The sequence below is a fragment of the Antechinus flavipes genome, chromosome 2, assembly GCF_016432865.1.
Source record: "Antechinus flavipes isolate AdamAnt ecotype Samford, QLD, Australia chromosome 2, AdamAnt_v2, whole genome shotgun sequence".
Lineage (NCBI taxonomy): Eukaryota > Metazoa > Chordata > Mammalia > Dasyuromorphia > Dasyuridae > Antechinus > Antechinus flavipes.
The window spans coordinates 513,006,608-513,020,957 of NC_067399.1; positions in this window are offsets into that span (position 1 = coordinate 513,006,608).

Below are 14,350 nucleotides of genomic sequence, written 5' to 3' on the forward strand. Positions count from 1 at the left end.
CCATTTAATGAACACTTATATAATAAATACTACACATTGTTTTCATAGCTGTCTAGCTTTTCTTTGTTTCTTTATAGGTTTTCTTTTGTTCTCTGTTGTGCATTTTTATTGTATTTTTTCCTCATTCCCCCCCTCCGAGGTTATGATTGAGCACATACACACATATACTCCTTCATATACATTGATATCTATAAACATATATACATATACATATACTCATATACATACATATACTCATATACATATATGTAAGACCATACTATGCTTGTTCTATTTGGCATCTATTTTAGATGGATAGCATCTTCTTTCAAAAATCCAAGTCTTTCCATGTTTTTCTAAATCAACCAGCACATCATTTCCTACACCACAGCAATATTCCAATCCAATCACATTTTATCTGGGGGATAGAAAACTATAAAAGTTTTTAACCATCCATTTTTCTGTAGTCCTACTCTTGGCTGCCTAGGATTTATTGATACAAGAAAATTTCAACTTAACATAATCAAAATTATTCATTTTATGCTTCAACAATTTTCTTATATTATAATATTGTTTAAGGTCAGATACTATCGAATCTGCTTCCTTTCCATCTTTTTATTTCTGGTTTCTTTGAAGATTCTTCTAATTGAACTGTTATATTTTCTAACTCAGCCAAATATTTTTAGTAATTCAATTGAAATGGCATTACATAAATAGGTTAGGTAAAATTATCATTTTTAATTACTCTTTAACAATAAATCTTACTTCAATTATTTAGGCCTAACTTCACTTGTATAAAAAAGTGTTTTATATTTATATTTGTATATGGGTAAATTCATCCCATTCACATTCTAAACTACATTAACATATATTTTTCTCCTTTCTTTTTTCCCTCATTATCTTTTTCACTCTATTTCTACCCTTCCTTATCCCTCTGTTTTACTTCTACACACTACCTTGCCCTCCTATTTCTTAATCTCCCTACTTCCCCAAAAATCCCTTCCTTATCCCCTCTCCTACCCTATTCCCTTGCCCTGTTATTTCTTTCTGAATTATGAAGATATATATATATATATGTATATATATATACATATATATGCATTATTCATATTACATGTGCATGTCAGATTAGTTCCCTTTTTTTTGACTAGATAAAAAAGGTCATTCTTTCCCTCATTTCTTTCTTACTTATCCTTAATCACTGAATGGGTAATTGCCTCAGTCAAACTAAGATCTATTAAAGACCTTAGCTTAAGAAAATCAAGGTCTGCCATTATATTCAGGGCCATCTCCAGTCCTCCTGATCTGGCCACTGGATCCAAATGGTTCCAGATGAGACAGTGAGTCTTGTGACCTCTGCACAGCTCTCCCTCATTCAAATCCTATTCACTTGCATGTCACGGCATCACCTCCTTGATGTCACAGTAGTCTCTGAGAACAAAGAGCAAACAATAACAACAATCACCCTATTCAAGAAGAATAAGGTGGCAGCACTACCTGCCTTCCCAACTAGCTTCTTTTGTATTGTTTTTCTTTTTTTGCCCTATATGTATGTGACAATTACTCCTTTCTTTATACAATTCATCCTATCAAACTCAGCTCAGCCCAAGACTATTTTTCAAACTACCCAAATAAAAATGACAATCATAAAAGAACTGATAATATTTTCATATATAAGAAGTAAATGATTTGATCTTATTGAGTCCCTTATATCTGGTCCTTAACTTTTAATTTATATTTTTCTGGATGTTATGTTTCCCTTAGGTTCTGCTACTTTTATTGCAAATATCTGAAAGTCTTTTGGTTCATTAAACATCTTTTTTTCAATTCAAAATTATACTTAACTTTTCTGGGTAAGTTATTCTTTGTCATAATCCCAGCTTTTTTGTTCTATGGTATGCAATATTCCAGGATATAGATGGTCCTTCAATGTAGTAGCTGCTAGATCTTGTGCAATGATTGTTAAAGCCCCATGATATTTATATTGCTTATTTCTTGCTGCTTCCAACATTTTCTTTTTTACTTGAATGTTTTGAAATTTGGTAAGGGTATTTTTCCTCCTGGAATCTCTTTTAAGGTGATGACTAGTGATTTTTAAAAATTTCTGCTTTCCCTTCTTGTTCTAGAACTTCAAGACAATTTTGATTGGTAATTTCTTGTCATATTATATCAAGATATTTTAAATTATAATTTTCAAGCAGTCTGACTATTCTTATATTATTTCTTCTCAGTTTGTAATCCAGACAAGTTGCTTTTCTGATGAGATCTTTCTCTTCTATTTTTTTTCTATTCTCTTCTATTTTTTCATTCTTTTAATTTTGTATTATTATTTCTTTGTGACTTGGAACATCATTAGCATCCCTTTGCCCAATTTTAGTTTTCAGGGAATTATTTTCTTGCTTTTTGTGTGTTTTTGGTTGTTTATTTCAGGTTGCTTGACTTTATTTTCATAATTTTCTTGGTTTTCTTGGATTTCACTTATTTTTTCCCAGTTTTTCATCTATTTCTTATTTGAATTTTAAAGACTTTTAAAAGTTCTTCTAAGAAACATTTTTGTGCTTAGGATCATTTAGTGTTTCTTAATGAAAAAGGAATATTTGTTTGTTTAGTTCCATTATCTTCCTCTGAATATGAACCCTTCTTTATTCTATTCACATTCCCCATTTTTAATTATTTTTTGTTTTTGTTTTTTTTTTTTGTTTTAGCAGTTATTGATATAATCAAGTTCCTAAAATATGGGGAATTAGGTTCCACATTTCCAAATTTATTTTCTGAGATCTGTCTTAGGTCTCAACTTTGCGCTTTCCTTTCCACTCCTAAGCTTGGGCTAGAGCTTTTATTCACATTATTCTGCAAATGATCTTATTCCCTGCAATACCTCTGGTGACAGCAAACTACAATTGTACTCTCTTCCCTGGAACTGGAACCAGGGATCCTACTTAAATGCAAGTACCTACAATTACCAGTATCTCTGCCTCTCTGCCATTACACTCACAGATGTGTGCTTCCTCCTTCTTCCCGACAGCAGCCTGGATGCGTGTAGCCAACACAGCTGTACTTGGCATTCCTAGGCAGTGAAAGGTCCTTCAGCTTGTCCTACAAAGCCATCAGACCCCTACACTTTCTGTGAGATGAAAGTTACAATGGTTGAGATCATCTCCCAACCTCACCTGTTCTTTTCTTAGGTAGTCTTAGGAGAACAACTACTTCACCTTGACTTTTGTTTATTTATGCTACTCTACATCACCTCTGAGAGAATGTTCTGTCTTTTTCTGCAAAGGAAATGTGGAGAGCTGAAAGTTACTGATCAACTCCTCCACCTTCTTGGGAAATATTCTTTGTAAAAATTATAAAAATGCAACATAACATAGATAATGCTAATATGTGGGGTTTTTAAAGTCCATATATATCCACATATGTACAATTTAGTGGCCCCTGCTTCTATTTGAGCTTGGCATAACTAGTCTGAGAAATTTTCTAAGACTTGAAGTTGCCAACTTGAATTGATAGTGAGTTTACTTCCTTGGGAGATCTATAACGATGAAATCATAGATCCAGTTCTTTAAGTGTGTATATATATTATAAATATATAGGTGGCTAAATACTATAATATTATACTTTAAAATATTATACAGTTTTAAATATATGAATATTGTTGATCTGTCAGTTTTTTTTGTTTTGACATTTAAATGAATACTTTAAGTTTAAAACATAAAAATAAGCCACTACTATGTGCCTATTTTTAGTTTCAGAAGATAATATATATTTATAGTTTCAAAGAAAGGCTATATTAATAAAATTATTATAGTCATAATAATAGATAACATTTATATGGTGCTTACTATGTACAAAATATTTGATGATTATCTCATTTGATTCCCACAACAAAACTGATAATGATTATCCTCATTTTAGTTAAAGACACTGAGGCAAACATAGGTTAAGTTACTTGCTCAGAGACACAAAGTTAGCAAGTGTCTGAGACCAGGTTTGAAATTATGTCTGCCTGACTTTAGGCAGCTAGATGGCACAGTGGATAAAGTAGCAGTCCAGAATCAGGAGCATTCATTTTCCTGAGTTCAAATCTGGCTTCAGAATCTTATTAGCTGCGTGACTCTGGACAAGTCACTTAACCCTGTTTGCCTCAGTTTCCTCATTTAGAAAATAAGCTAGAGAAGGAAATATCAAACCACTCCGGTATCTCTACTGAGAAAACCCCAAATGGGGTCACAAAGAGTTAGCTATTATTGAAAAAAGACTGAACAACAACTTCCTGACTTTAGATCCAACACTCTATCTACTTTACTTTTAATATAAAATGTGTGTCTATTGTAAATTGGATAAAACTATAGTAAAAGAAAAAAGAATTGAATAATAATTTGAGGTTATAAAAAGAAAAATTGTTTTCATAAAATACAAAAATGATCTAATTGTTGAATAAAATTATAACAAATATAAAACAAAAATATATTATTTGAGAAAGTCTAAGAATCAGAAAACAACTGTTCCACCTAAGGTGAGAATAGTATTTTCGGATATTAACTGTAGCAAAACTGTGCTGTCTTGGAAGGTACATCTTCACAGGAATAGAGCAAAAAGTGCAGGGAGAGCCAGAGCATCAGTTAATGATGAGCCTGGGGCCTAGGGGCCATGGAAGTTGCTTCAGGTTGAGGTTTGATAGTAGCTGGGGAGACCAGAGAGGTCAGTACCACTGAGGGCACTTACTAGCTGTAACATATCATTTGCCTTTAGGCCCTACATGGGGTCAATCTATGGATGTTTTGTCTATGTTCTCAAATATACCCTTGGGATAATGGAGTGCAATCTCAGAACAGCAATGTAGCTGAAGTAAATGCATCCAAAGTTGTCTGAAAAGCTTTTACTTCACAGACTCAACTGTTAATAAAACTAACATTTATATGGTTTTGTTTTTGTCTGAAACTAAGAAACATACAAAGAAATGGCACTAAAAAGTCAATCAATAAGCATTTATTACATGCTTATTATTTGCAAAGCACTGTCCTAGGTTCTGGGAATACAAAGACAAAAATGGGTTCCCTATAGGAGCCTATACTGCATTGGAGGAAATTATATGTATCCATGTAAACAGTAGAGAGGCATTGTGGTGAAGTGAATATAGTTCTGGAATTGGAGTTACAGAAGAGTTGGGCTCATATCTGCCTATAAGTATGCAAGTCATTTAAACTCTCTAGATCTCAGTTTCCTCAGCTATAAAATGGGAGGTAAACTAGATGGCTTCTAAGGTGCCATCCAGCTCTAAATTTGTGATCCTATGATATGATTTTAAAAGAACATACATCCTAAATACAAAGTAATTGGGAGAGTTGCAGTGGGAAAAATAACAGCTAGGGGGAATGTTTAAGAAAGGCCTCATGTGGCGCAGTGGATAGAGGACCAGCCCTGAAGTCCTCCTGAGTTCAAATCTAGCTTCAGACACTTAACACTTCTAGATGCATGACCTTGGACAAGTCACTTAACTCCGATTGCCTCAGGAAAAAGAAAAGAAAAGAAAGGCCTCAGGTAGGAGGTAACTTGAAGAAGAAATACTGTTTAGAAGACAACTATGTAAAGCGACAAAGAGGGGAGATAGAACTGTTCTCTGTCAAGAACAAAACAATCAATTTAGTCTGAACTATAAAAATATAAAATTACCAAAGAAACACTCTGGGAAAGGGACATACTAGCACATTCCCCCCAGTTGTTTCATTTTGGGATAGTGCACTGGGGAAAAGAAACAGCTGGGCTAGTGAAACAAAGGGAATTCAAAAATTGTAGCAATGTCCTTTCTACCTCCTGAGCTCACTAAGGATCTTATTCTTGCTCTGTGAATACTTTAAACTATCAAATTTCAGTTTAATTAAATCCACCACTACTAGTAACTACCCATTTTCCTTCTTACATTGAACATTGCCTTCCATTCAGACAAGAATAATTCAAGGCTATACATGAGAGAAACTATTTCTATCCATCCCATTAGTGCTGAAATAACCTTGCCTTACATCCTTGCCCAAAGTGTTGCCATTATGCCAACTGTGAGGACCTGGACTCTAAATTTGTAAGGGAATTGTGATAGTTACATGCACACCATTGTATAAATAAATTGTGAGAAAGCTGTACTATGTAGCAAGGATTCAATGAAATGATGCTAAAGTGTTTAGGTTTATTTTACAATAGCATAACCTTAACAATAGTAATAACCTTAACATAAGCTAATCTTGGTGAATTCTTCCAGTTATAGTTCATTTCCTTAATCCCCTTGAACTACAGAGACACTCAACTTAAAGATAAACTTTGTTAGAAGCAAATATTGATAATACTATAGTTAATACATCCCTCATTTGTTCTTTTATGTCTCAGTGTATTTTCAGACCCATGAGCTGTCTAATACCAATCAAATTTCATGCCCTGAAACACATTATGTTTTTGTTGGTAAGACTAGTAGTTAAATACATACAACACATGAGAGCCAGAGTAGATTGAGTAGCAATCTATAACTTCCCAGACAACATGAATTAAAGTGATGGTGTTTTTAGACAGAATCAAAACTTAGACTACAAGGACTTTCTTTAACTGTTCCCTTGAATCGTGTTCTAAACAATTCCTCAAAGAAAAGGAAAACTAACATTAGCATACAGGAAGCACAAAGTAAATTAATATCACATTCTTTCTAACTCTTCCTTCCCCCTTCTTGCCACCTCTATTCCATTTCTGCATTTTGGAGTACATAAGATAAAGGAAGAAGGTAGCATTTGATTTAAAATTTGATTAAATTCTATTAAATGAAGATAGACATACAACAATGTACTAGATGAACATGAAGTCATGTACATGAGTTCAGCCACACTAAGAGAAATAAGAATGTACCACAAGTATAGAAATTTAATTAAATTCAAAATCTATGTCATTGAAGACAAGAGGTAGAAAATAGGATGAGTTGCTTTAAGGAAACCTGGATCAGAATCTGAAGATTTAAATCCAATGGGAGAGAATAATTGATGAGAAGATTCCAGAAAAGGATACTGTGGACACTTTTTTCATAGTGCAGCAGATATACGCATTTCCATTGAGTAATACAATGGAGTGACCATTAATCTAAGGACAAAGACTAATTGTGTTGTGTCCTGCTTAGGGCTTAGAGCCCCCAAGTTGGGGTAATTAAAATACTGAGTCCAGATTTCTAGAGTCCCCAAGTTTGAGTGACAAAATGTACCATTGCTTTCTAGAGCCCCCACACTGGGGTGATTAAAATATACCTTCCTAGTGTAGAAGGGATGAGGTGGGACTCCCTAGGATGATGGAAAAATGGAGTCTGTTTATTTCAAGGGCTTTCCCCTTTATATAATGTAACAAAAACAACACTGGGCACATGGGACCCCAAACAATTTGCTATTGTACGTAGTTTACCATCTGGTATCACTCTGCCACCTGGTATCACTCTGCTTCAATCACTGCATAGGTTGTCACTGCCCCCTGACTTCTTAGGAAGGGGGAGAGTCCTTAGGGGAGATGAGAGTTGAACCAGACATTGTCAGCAGGTTCCCTCTGGGCTTAAGGGTCTTAAACTTACCCAGAATCTTCCCACTGACTGTGACCCTCTACATAACCCTTTTCTGCCCTAGTCTTATTTATTCTATTGAGTTTGGACAAAGATGAGTGTGCTAGTAGACAGGTATGATAAAAGGAGTTCCAGTTCTGAAACCAAATGACCAAGGATTCAATTTTACCTAGAATTTCCGCTATCTGTATAATCTTGGGCTAGTCAATGTTACTAGGATTGGGTATATTCATTTGTAAAGTGAAAAGGTTGAATTACCTGGCCTCTAAGTTTCCTGGAAGTTCTAGATCTAAGATCCTCTAATACTAAGAAGCTTTATCAGATGCTCCTAACATAATAAAATGGCCAGAATCAAACATATTCCTATTTTCTTCAGGCAAATTGTTTGATCATAAATTATACTCTGTGACACCTCATTTTATCCCTCTCCCATCCAATTCTAATACAAGAAAGCTACTGATTTACCAACAATACTCACTATGGTCTATTAGTCAAATATGTTCTAAATATTATTTGTTCAATATTTTCCTCAAACTGATTTAAAAAGAATAATATGTTCAATACTTGACCCAATATAAACATGTGACTATCATATTGCATTTAGTCATTCCTAATATATTGGAATTCTTTAACTTCAGTTTCACATGGAAACTCTTTTCCTATCTGTTACAGATACACTGTTACAGAACAAGGAAATATGGCTTAAAGAAAAGATCAGGAGTTTTAGATCAGAAGGCCTAAGTTTTAATCCTATCTCTGACATTTATTAACTATGTGACCCTAGTAAAGTGATTTTATGGATAAATAAATTGAGAGCGAGAGAAGTTAAATGATTTGTGCAAGGATCACTGATCTAACATTACATCTAGGATGAAAACTCAAATCTCTTCTGATCCTAAATTTAGTTCTTTTCCCATCACACTATTCTGCCTTTTACTAATTTACTTATAAAAATCAGGGAATGCTTACATTTAGTCTTCATACTAAAAATTAAGCAATAATTAACACAGTTTTAAAAAATCTAATTTCTAGTATTATATTAGGAGCAGTATTATTGTACAGAAATATACTTTTTCTTATAATTTTGCAAAATTTAATAATTTATAAGACAAATATACCTAACTTGAATAATTCGTAAACATTTTGGTATGTTTTTCTACTCAATACTGATTAAGATGCATAAAATTCGATAAGCATTATTTAATCTTAAATAAGAATTTATATATTATATCTTAAAATAAGCATTAATTATATTTCTATCACTAGAAAACATCCATTTCATCAAGCTAGCATTTAGACAAAATGTTTACTTTTTGTGTATGTCAGCAGTTTCATCAATATAGGGAATTTCCATGTTATAAAAAATTCCTTTGTTGCTATAGAATGACAGCTCATTGGTATACAGTCTTATAGACCAGTTGTGACAAATACCTGCCTACGTCTGCATGGAATATTCTACAATGCTGCCTGAATGAGATTAGAATGCTATTGAGGAATATTTAATAAAATAAATAAAGTATAATAAAACATATAATGTCAATATGTGGTTTTCTAAGTGAATATGAACCCTCAAAGATCCTTATTTACAATTTGGTGCCTATCCTGCTCCCTATTTCTACTTGAATTTGACACTATTGTTACAGATTCTGCTGAGGGATATTATGAAAAATAAAATCTAAATAAGTTGGTACATAAATGAATATGTAAAACAAAAAAATGCTATTACATTAAAGAAAAAAAGGCATATGATTTTGGTTTGGAGAATTATAAGCCAGTTGTCTTCCCTACCGAGTTGTCACCTTCAATAAGATCAAAATTTGCAAGGTTCTTCCACTTTTTTTTTTCTTCTGAAGATCATACTCTGAATTGCACAGTAACCATTCAGAATTACCTGTTATTGCTGACTGTCTCTTGTTTTTGAAGAGGATCAATAACATCTCCAGATGATATTTTGACTCCTTATTGAATTGAATTTAAGTGAGATAGAGTTGCACAAAGTCATCTGCCTCACTCTCTCATTCAGAGTCATAGAAGATCATGTTGTCTTTCATGTCTGACCAAAGCATTTCACAGTGTCTGCTTTATCTGCCTTCCTGCTATTGCAACAAATTGTTCTCATTCATCTATTCTGCCAGGAGAAGTCTTCACATGCTTGGGGTAGACACATCCTTAATCATCAATGGGTTTGAGGCCCCTCAACCTGATTTAGCCCTTCTGCCTAGAGAGTTTACCAGGATGTGCCTGCTGCAGATGCTACAGTTCCTTGGATAGCCTAATGACAAATAAGTGGTATACACCAAATGTAGATAAGCAGGCCTGAAAAGGGCTCAGTAATTCCTCATAGTAGAGGAATTAGTCTTCCTTGGACATACCATACATCCTACATCTGATCATAGCTACTATGTTAAGCTTCTGTGCTAGAAATTTCAAGATGGAAATCTAAGTAATCTGGTATTTTTTCTAATTATCCTGAGGTTTCAACATGGAGCTCCAGGACAAGATGGGGATACTAAGATAAGTGATCAGCTTGAGCCACAGAAGAGAGTTTGATTCCTAGAATGGACTCACTATCTATATCAGGAATAGTAACCCAGTAAACTGGGTTCCTGATTTGTCTCAGAGTTTCAACCAATCCCTCAACAACAGCTTCTTTGATATCTTTCAAGCTACTTCATATGTTACCATTCATGACTGAGTTATTTTTAGAAGTGAAGCAACAATAGAATGAGAACAGGAAGGTCAGCACCATATCATGATCATCAAGAAAATCATATGAATTAGCAGCAAAAATGAGATGAGGCATAATAACTTCAAGAAATTTGAGGGAGGATCAAGTATAAATCTATCCAATATGAAGCAAATACAACCAACAAGGTCTTTGGTCAGTCATTTGGGGTCAGATAAAGTCAATAAACTGTGAGTTTGGCAATGGAATCCAGAAACCAAAAGTTTTAGGAATTAAGAAGGCAGCAAGAAAAAATACAGAAAATAAAGATGAAGAAAGACTTTTTAATTGAAAAAATTTGCTGATCAGGATTAGCTTTTTTAACCTGCTTGCCTCTTGTAAGAGCTAGTCCCCGATAAGAATCAGCCTGATTTCTGCAAATAAACATAATTGGAAATAGCTGGATAAGTAGAAAATTCAGAGAAAAGTAAGATAGCATTTTACCAGGTAGAATAATGAAATCTGAGAACTATTAATCACTAGTGGTCATTTATATGGGAATAAATAAGACTACCAGAAGAAATATAGAATCATTAGGGAATATGAAGTCTTACAAAGGAAACAAAATACAAGGGCATATATGATATTTTATTGATTGCTGCATGGCACAAGCAAACACCTCAAAAGAAAAAATTGGATATGTAATGTGAACCTACTGTATAAGAAGAGGTATTAAATAATGGGGGTAGGTGTTTTTCCAACTAAAAACTCCATGATACAGACATGAAATCCAATGGTCAAAGATATAGGACATCTATTGAAGGCCATAAAAAATATGCTTGCTTAGAAACTAACTGATTTGATTAAGATTAAACTAAAAATAAACTACGAAATGGTTTCCAGATATTGACAACACAATCATATATTCTAGAAAGCAAAAGATATGACATGGGAAAGGAAATAGAAAAGATACTTAGTAATCTACAGCATACAATAATGGTTTAATAGTGAAAAAATTACTATAGAAGTCTTCATACTAAGGCACAAAGCATGAGTAATATGCAACAGGAACTCAAGATTTTAGTATTGGCTGAGAAATATGACCTTATAAGAGTCATTGTGATTTGACTGACCTGTAAGAACATGGAAAGAGTAGTAAGGAAGAACTGCTCTTAATTAAAGTCTAAAAGAGCTTAAAACTGAGTCAGTCTTCAGCCTAGAATTTTTACCTGATACTGACAGCCAGTAAAATAAACATCATCTAAAAATTGTCCTCCAAGTATTTGTGAATAGAGTATAATCAAAGTTATATGTGGAGAATGGGAAGTGGAGGGAAAATCAGTGTTGTCTTTTGAGTGAATTAATTAAGGAAGAGCATAATCTTTAAATTAAGATGAAAATCCAACAGTATTGAAAATATATTTAGATGAGGATCCAACGGTACTGTGTGTGTCCAGTTGCAGATACTTACATAATTTTTATTTCTTATGATGACCTTTGATTTACTGTAGTGAGCAAGGGAAAGTGGAGGATTAAAACAAGCTATAGAGACAAGATCCCTAAAAGTATGTGTGCAGATAACATAATTGAGTATGTACTGGATTCTAGTGGCTTCCCTATGGAATAATTCCATTTTAGGGGAAAGTGATGACAGATTTAATAATTGGCATATGTCATATAATGGAATAGCACAGATTTTAGCCCCCATTGGATTTAAGAATGGAAAAAGACTATTCCTGGGAGGAGTAGGGAAGGTGTAAACAAAAGAACAAAATTAGAATATGTGAGAAAGGATTGGTAATGCATGATAAAGAAAGAGTATGTCATGTTCCTGGAGAAGAAATTAGGTAGAAGGAAAAGCAGGGATATGTACATCAATAAAATACTTTGTGTATTTTGTGCACAAAAAGTACAATGTAATGATTTATATACATCAATAAAATACTTTGTAAAAATTTATGAACCTAAATAGTGGAGAGAGAATCAGGGCAAAGATCAGAGGGAAAAATGATGGTGAAACAGCAGTGAGAATATACTCAAGCTGCTAGGAAAGCTGAAGGAATAAGATGACAAATTCATAGCCCAGATCACTACGCGCGGGTGTAGAAGCAAGATAGTGCTATGACAGGGGACTTCAACAATCTGGTTATCTTATGAAGAAATGGAGCAACTGATACATTTTTTACTTGACATGCTGATAATTTCACCTACTGGGATATGTAAGAAACACTGCTTTCACACTCTTAGACTTCATTTAAGGAAAATGACAGGCGAAGTCAGACATGCTCTCTAAATTTTATAAAAGATTTAAAATAGTTCAAAATAGTGAGGGAAATGATTATGTATCTCCTATATTAATAGCCAATTATTGAATCAGGACTTAGATTTTTCCCCCTTCTTTTACTTATTTAGAAATTTGCCCCTGTAGGTTATTCAGACATTCTTTGAAGTGCAGAACTCATAATGAGATGAAATCTCAAGTGAAACTGACCCAACTAGAAAACTTAGATTTGATTTAAAAAAAAAAAAGAAAAAGAAATTTTAGTTGAGGTGAATTGATGAATTCTGGCCCATAGTGCTTTACTCAAACAGGTTTGGAGAAAAGTAGATTACTCTTAAAGACAAGGTAATATGGATATTGCTAAGTCGCTTTGACCAAGACTGAGGGATCACAATCATGTCCCCCGGACTCTCATTAGAATAAGGCCATTTCTCATTTTAATATTCATTTTCATATTACTTGCTAACTGATCAGAGTTGATTGCCATTCTCAAGAACACCCACTTTTCCAAGGGCATATAAGCATTGACTGAGTTCTATGAAGGGTCTTTAGCATTTGAAAATGCCATTAACCCTTTTATTAATTATATGCTAGCCTGCTTAATAAATTGATTAATTATTCAGAAACTGTGCCTTTTGGACTTTTTATATATCACAATAAAGATGATTAAGATCCCATAAAAATACTGTGGCATTTATGTAATGCCTTAACATTTATAAAGAACTCTACACACACACATACACACACACACACACATACACACACACACACAGGCAGACAGGCTGTTCAATAGGTAGATGTATGATATATGTATGTATATTAGTTCATTTGATCCTCATAACACCCCTGTGACAGGTTTTATTATTCCCATTTTACAGATGAGAAAAGTAAGAATCAGAGAAGTTAAGTGACCTGCTGACAGACACTCAACTAATCTAAATCTAAGTTTAGATTAAGGAGAAACCTAAGTTTCTCCTGATTCTCAGTCCAATATACTTTGGACTATACTATTCTGCCTCTCATTTCAGAACCTGAAATTCTCAAAGGAAGTATAGTACCTAAGGATGAGAGGCTATAAAGAAAAAAAAAGGCATAATTTATTTTGAGGAAGAATGCCTCTCTAGAATAGGGACTCATTAACCAGAATTTTTAAAGGATAAATACAGGAAATGGAAAGCAGAGCAGGTAAGTGATTATAAATATATTATATAAATATAAACAAATTATAAATATAAAAGAATATCAAGGTCCTGTGAGAATAGGATTAAGACCACCAAGATCCAATATGAATTTTGCAATAAAGATAGGGGACAGACTTGTTTTATTAACATATAGGGCTCCATCTGTCAATGAAGGTCTGCATCTTCTCTGCATTTAGTGTCAGAGAGTTGCCAATGTAGTGGAAAGACAATGTCCATTGTCACACAGCCCATATGTATCTGAGCCAGGATTAAACCCGGTCTTATTTGTTTCAAAACCAACTTTCCATCCATCTCACCATTCTTCTCATCTCTCAGTAAATGCTAAAATAACAATAATAATTTTTTAAATCTCAGAGATTTTTAGATTTGTTGGGGTTATAAGGAATATAGAGAAAAGAATAAAGAACCATGGTTGGGCTAGAGAAAGGCTTAAGTAATAATGAAAAATAGGAAAAATTCCAAAATTGCCTGAGTCCTTCAGCAGGTATATCCTCTCATTGAACCACCTACCCACAACTGTCCAATAGAGAAAACAATAAGATTTAAATGCACACCTTTAAGTAAAGAAGAAAAGTAAGAGAAAAGATCAGATGGTGTAAGTTTAGGGTGATAGATTTAAAAAGCATTAAGTGATAATTCTACTTCAA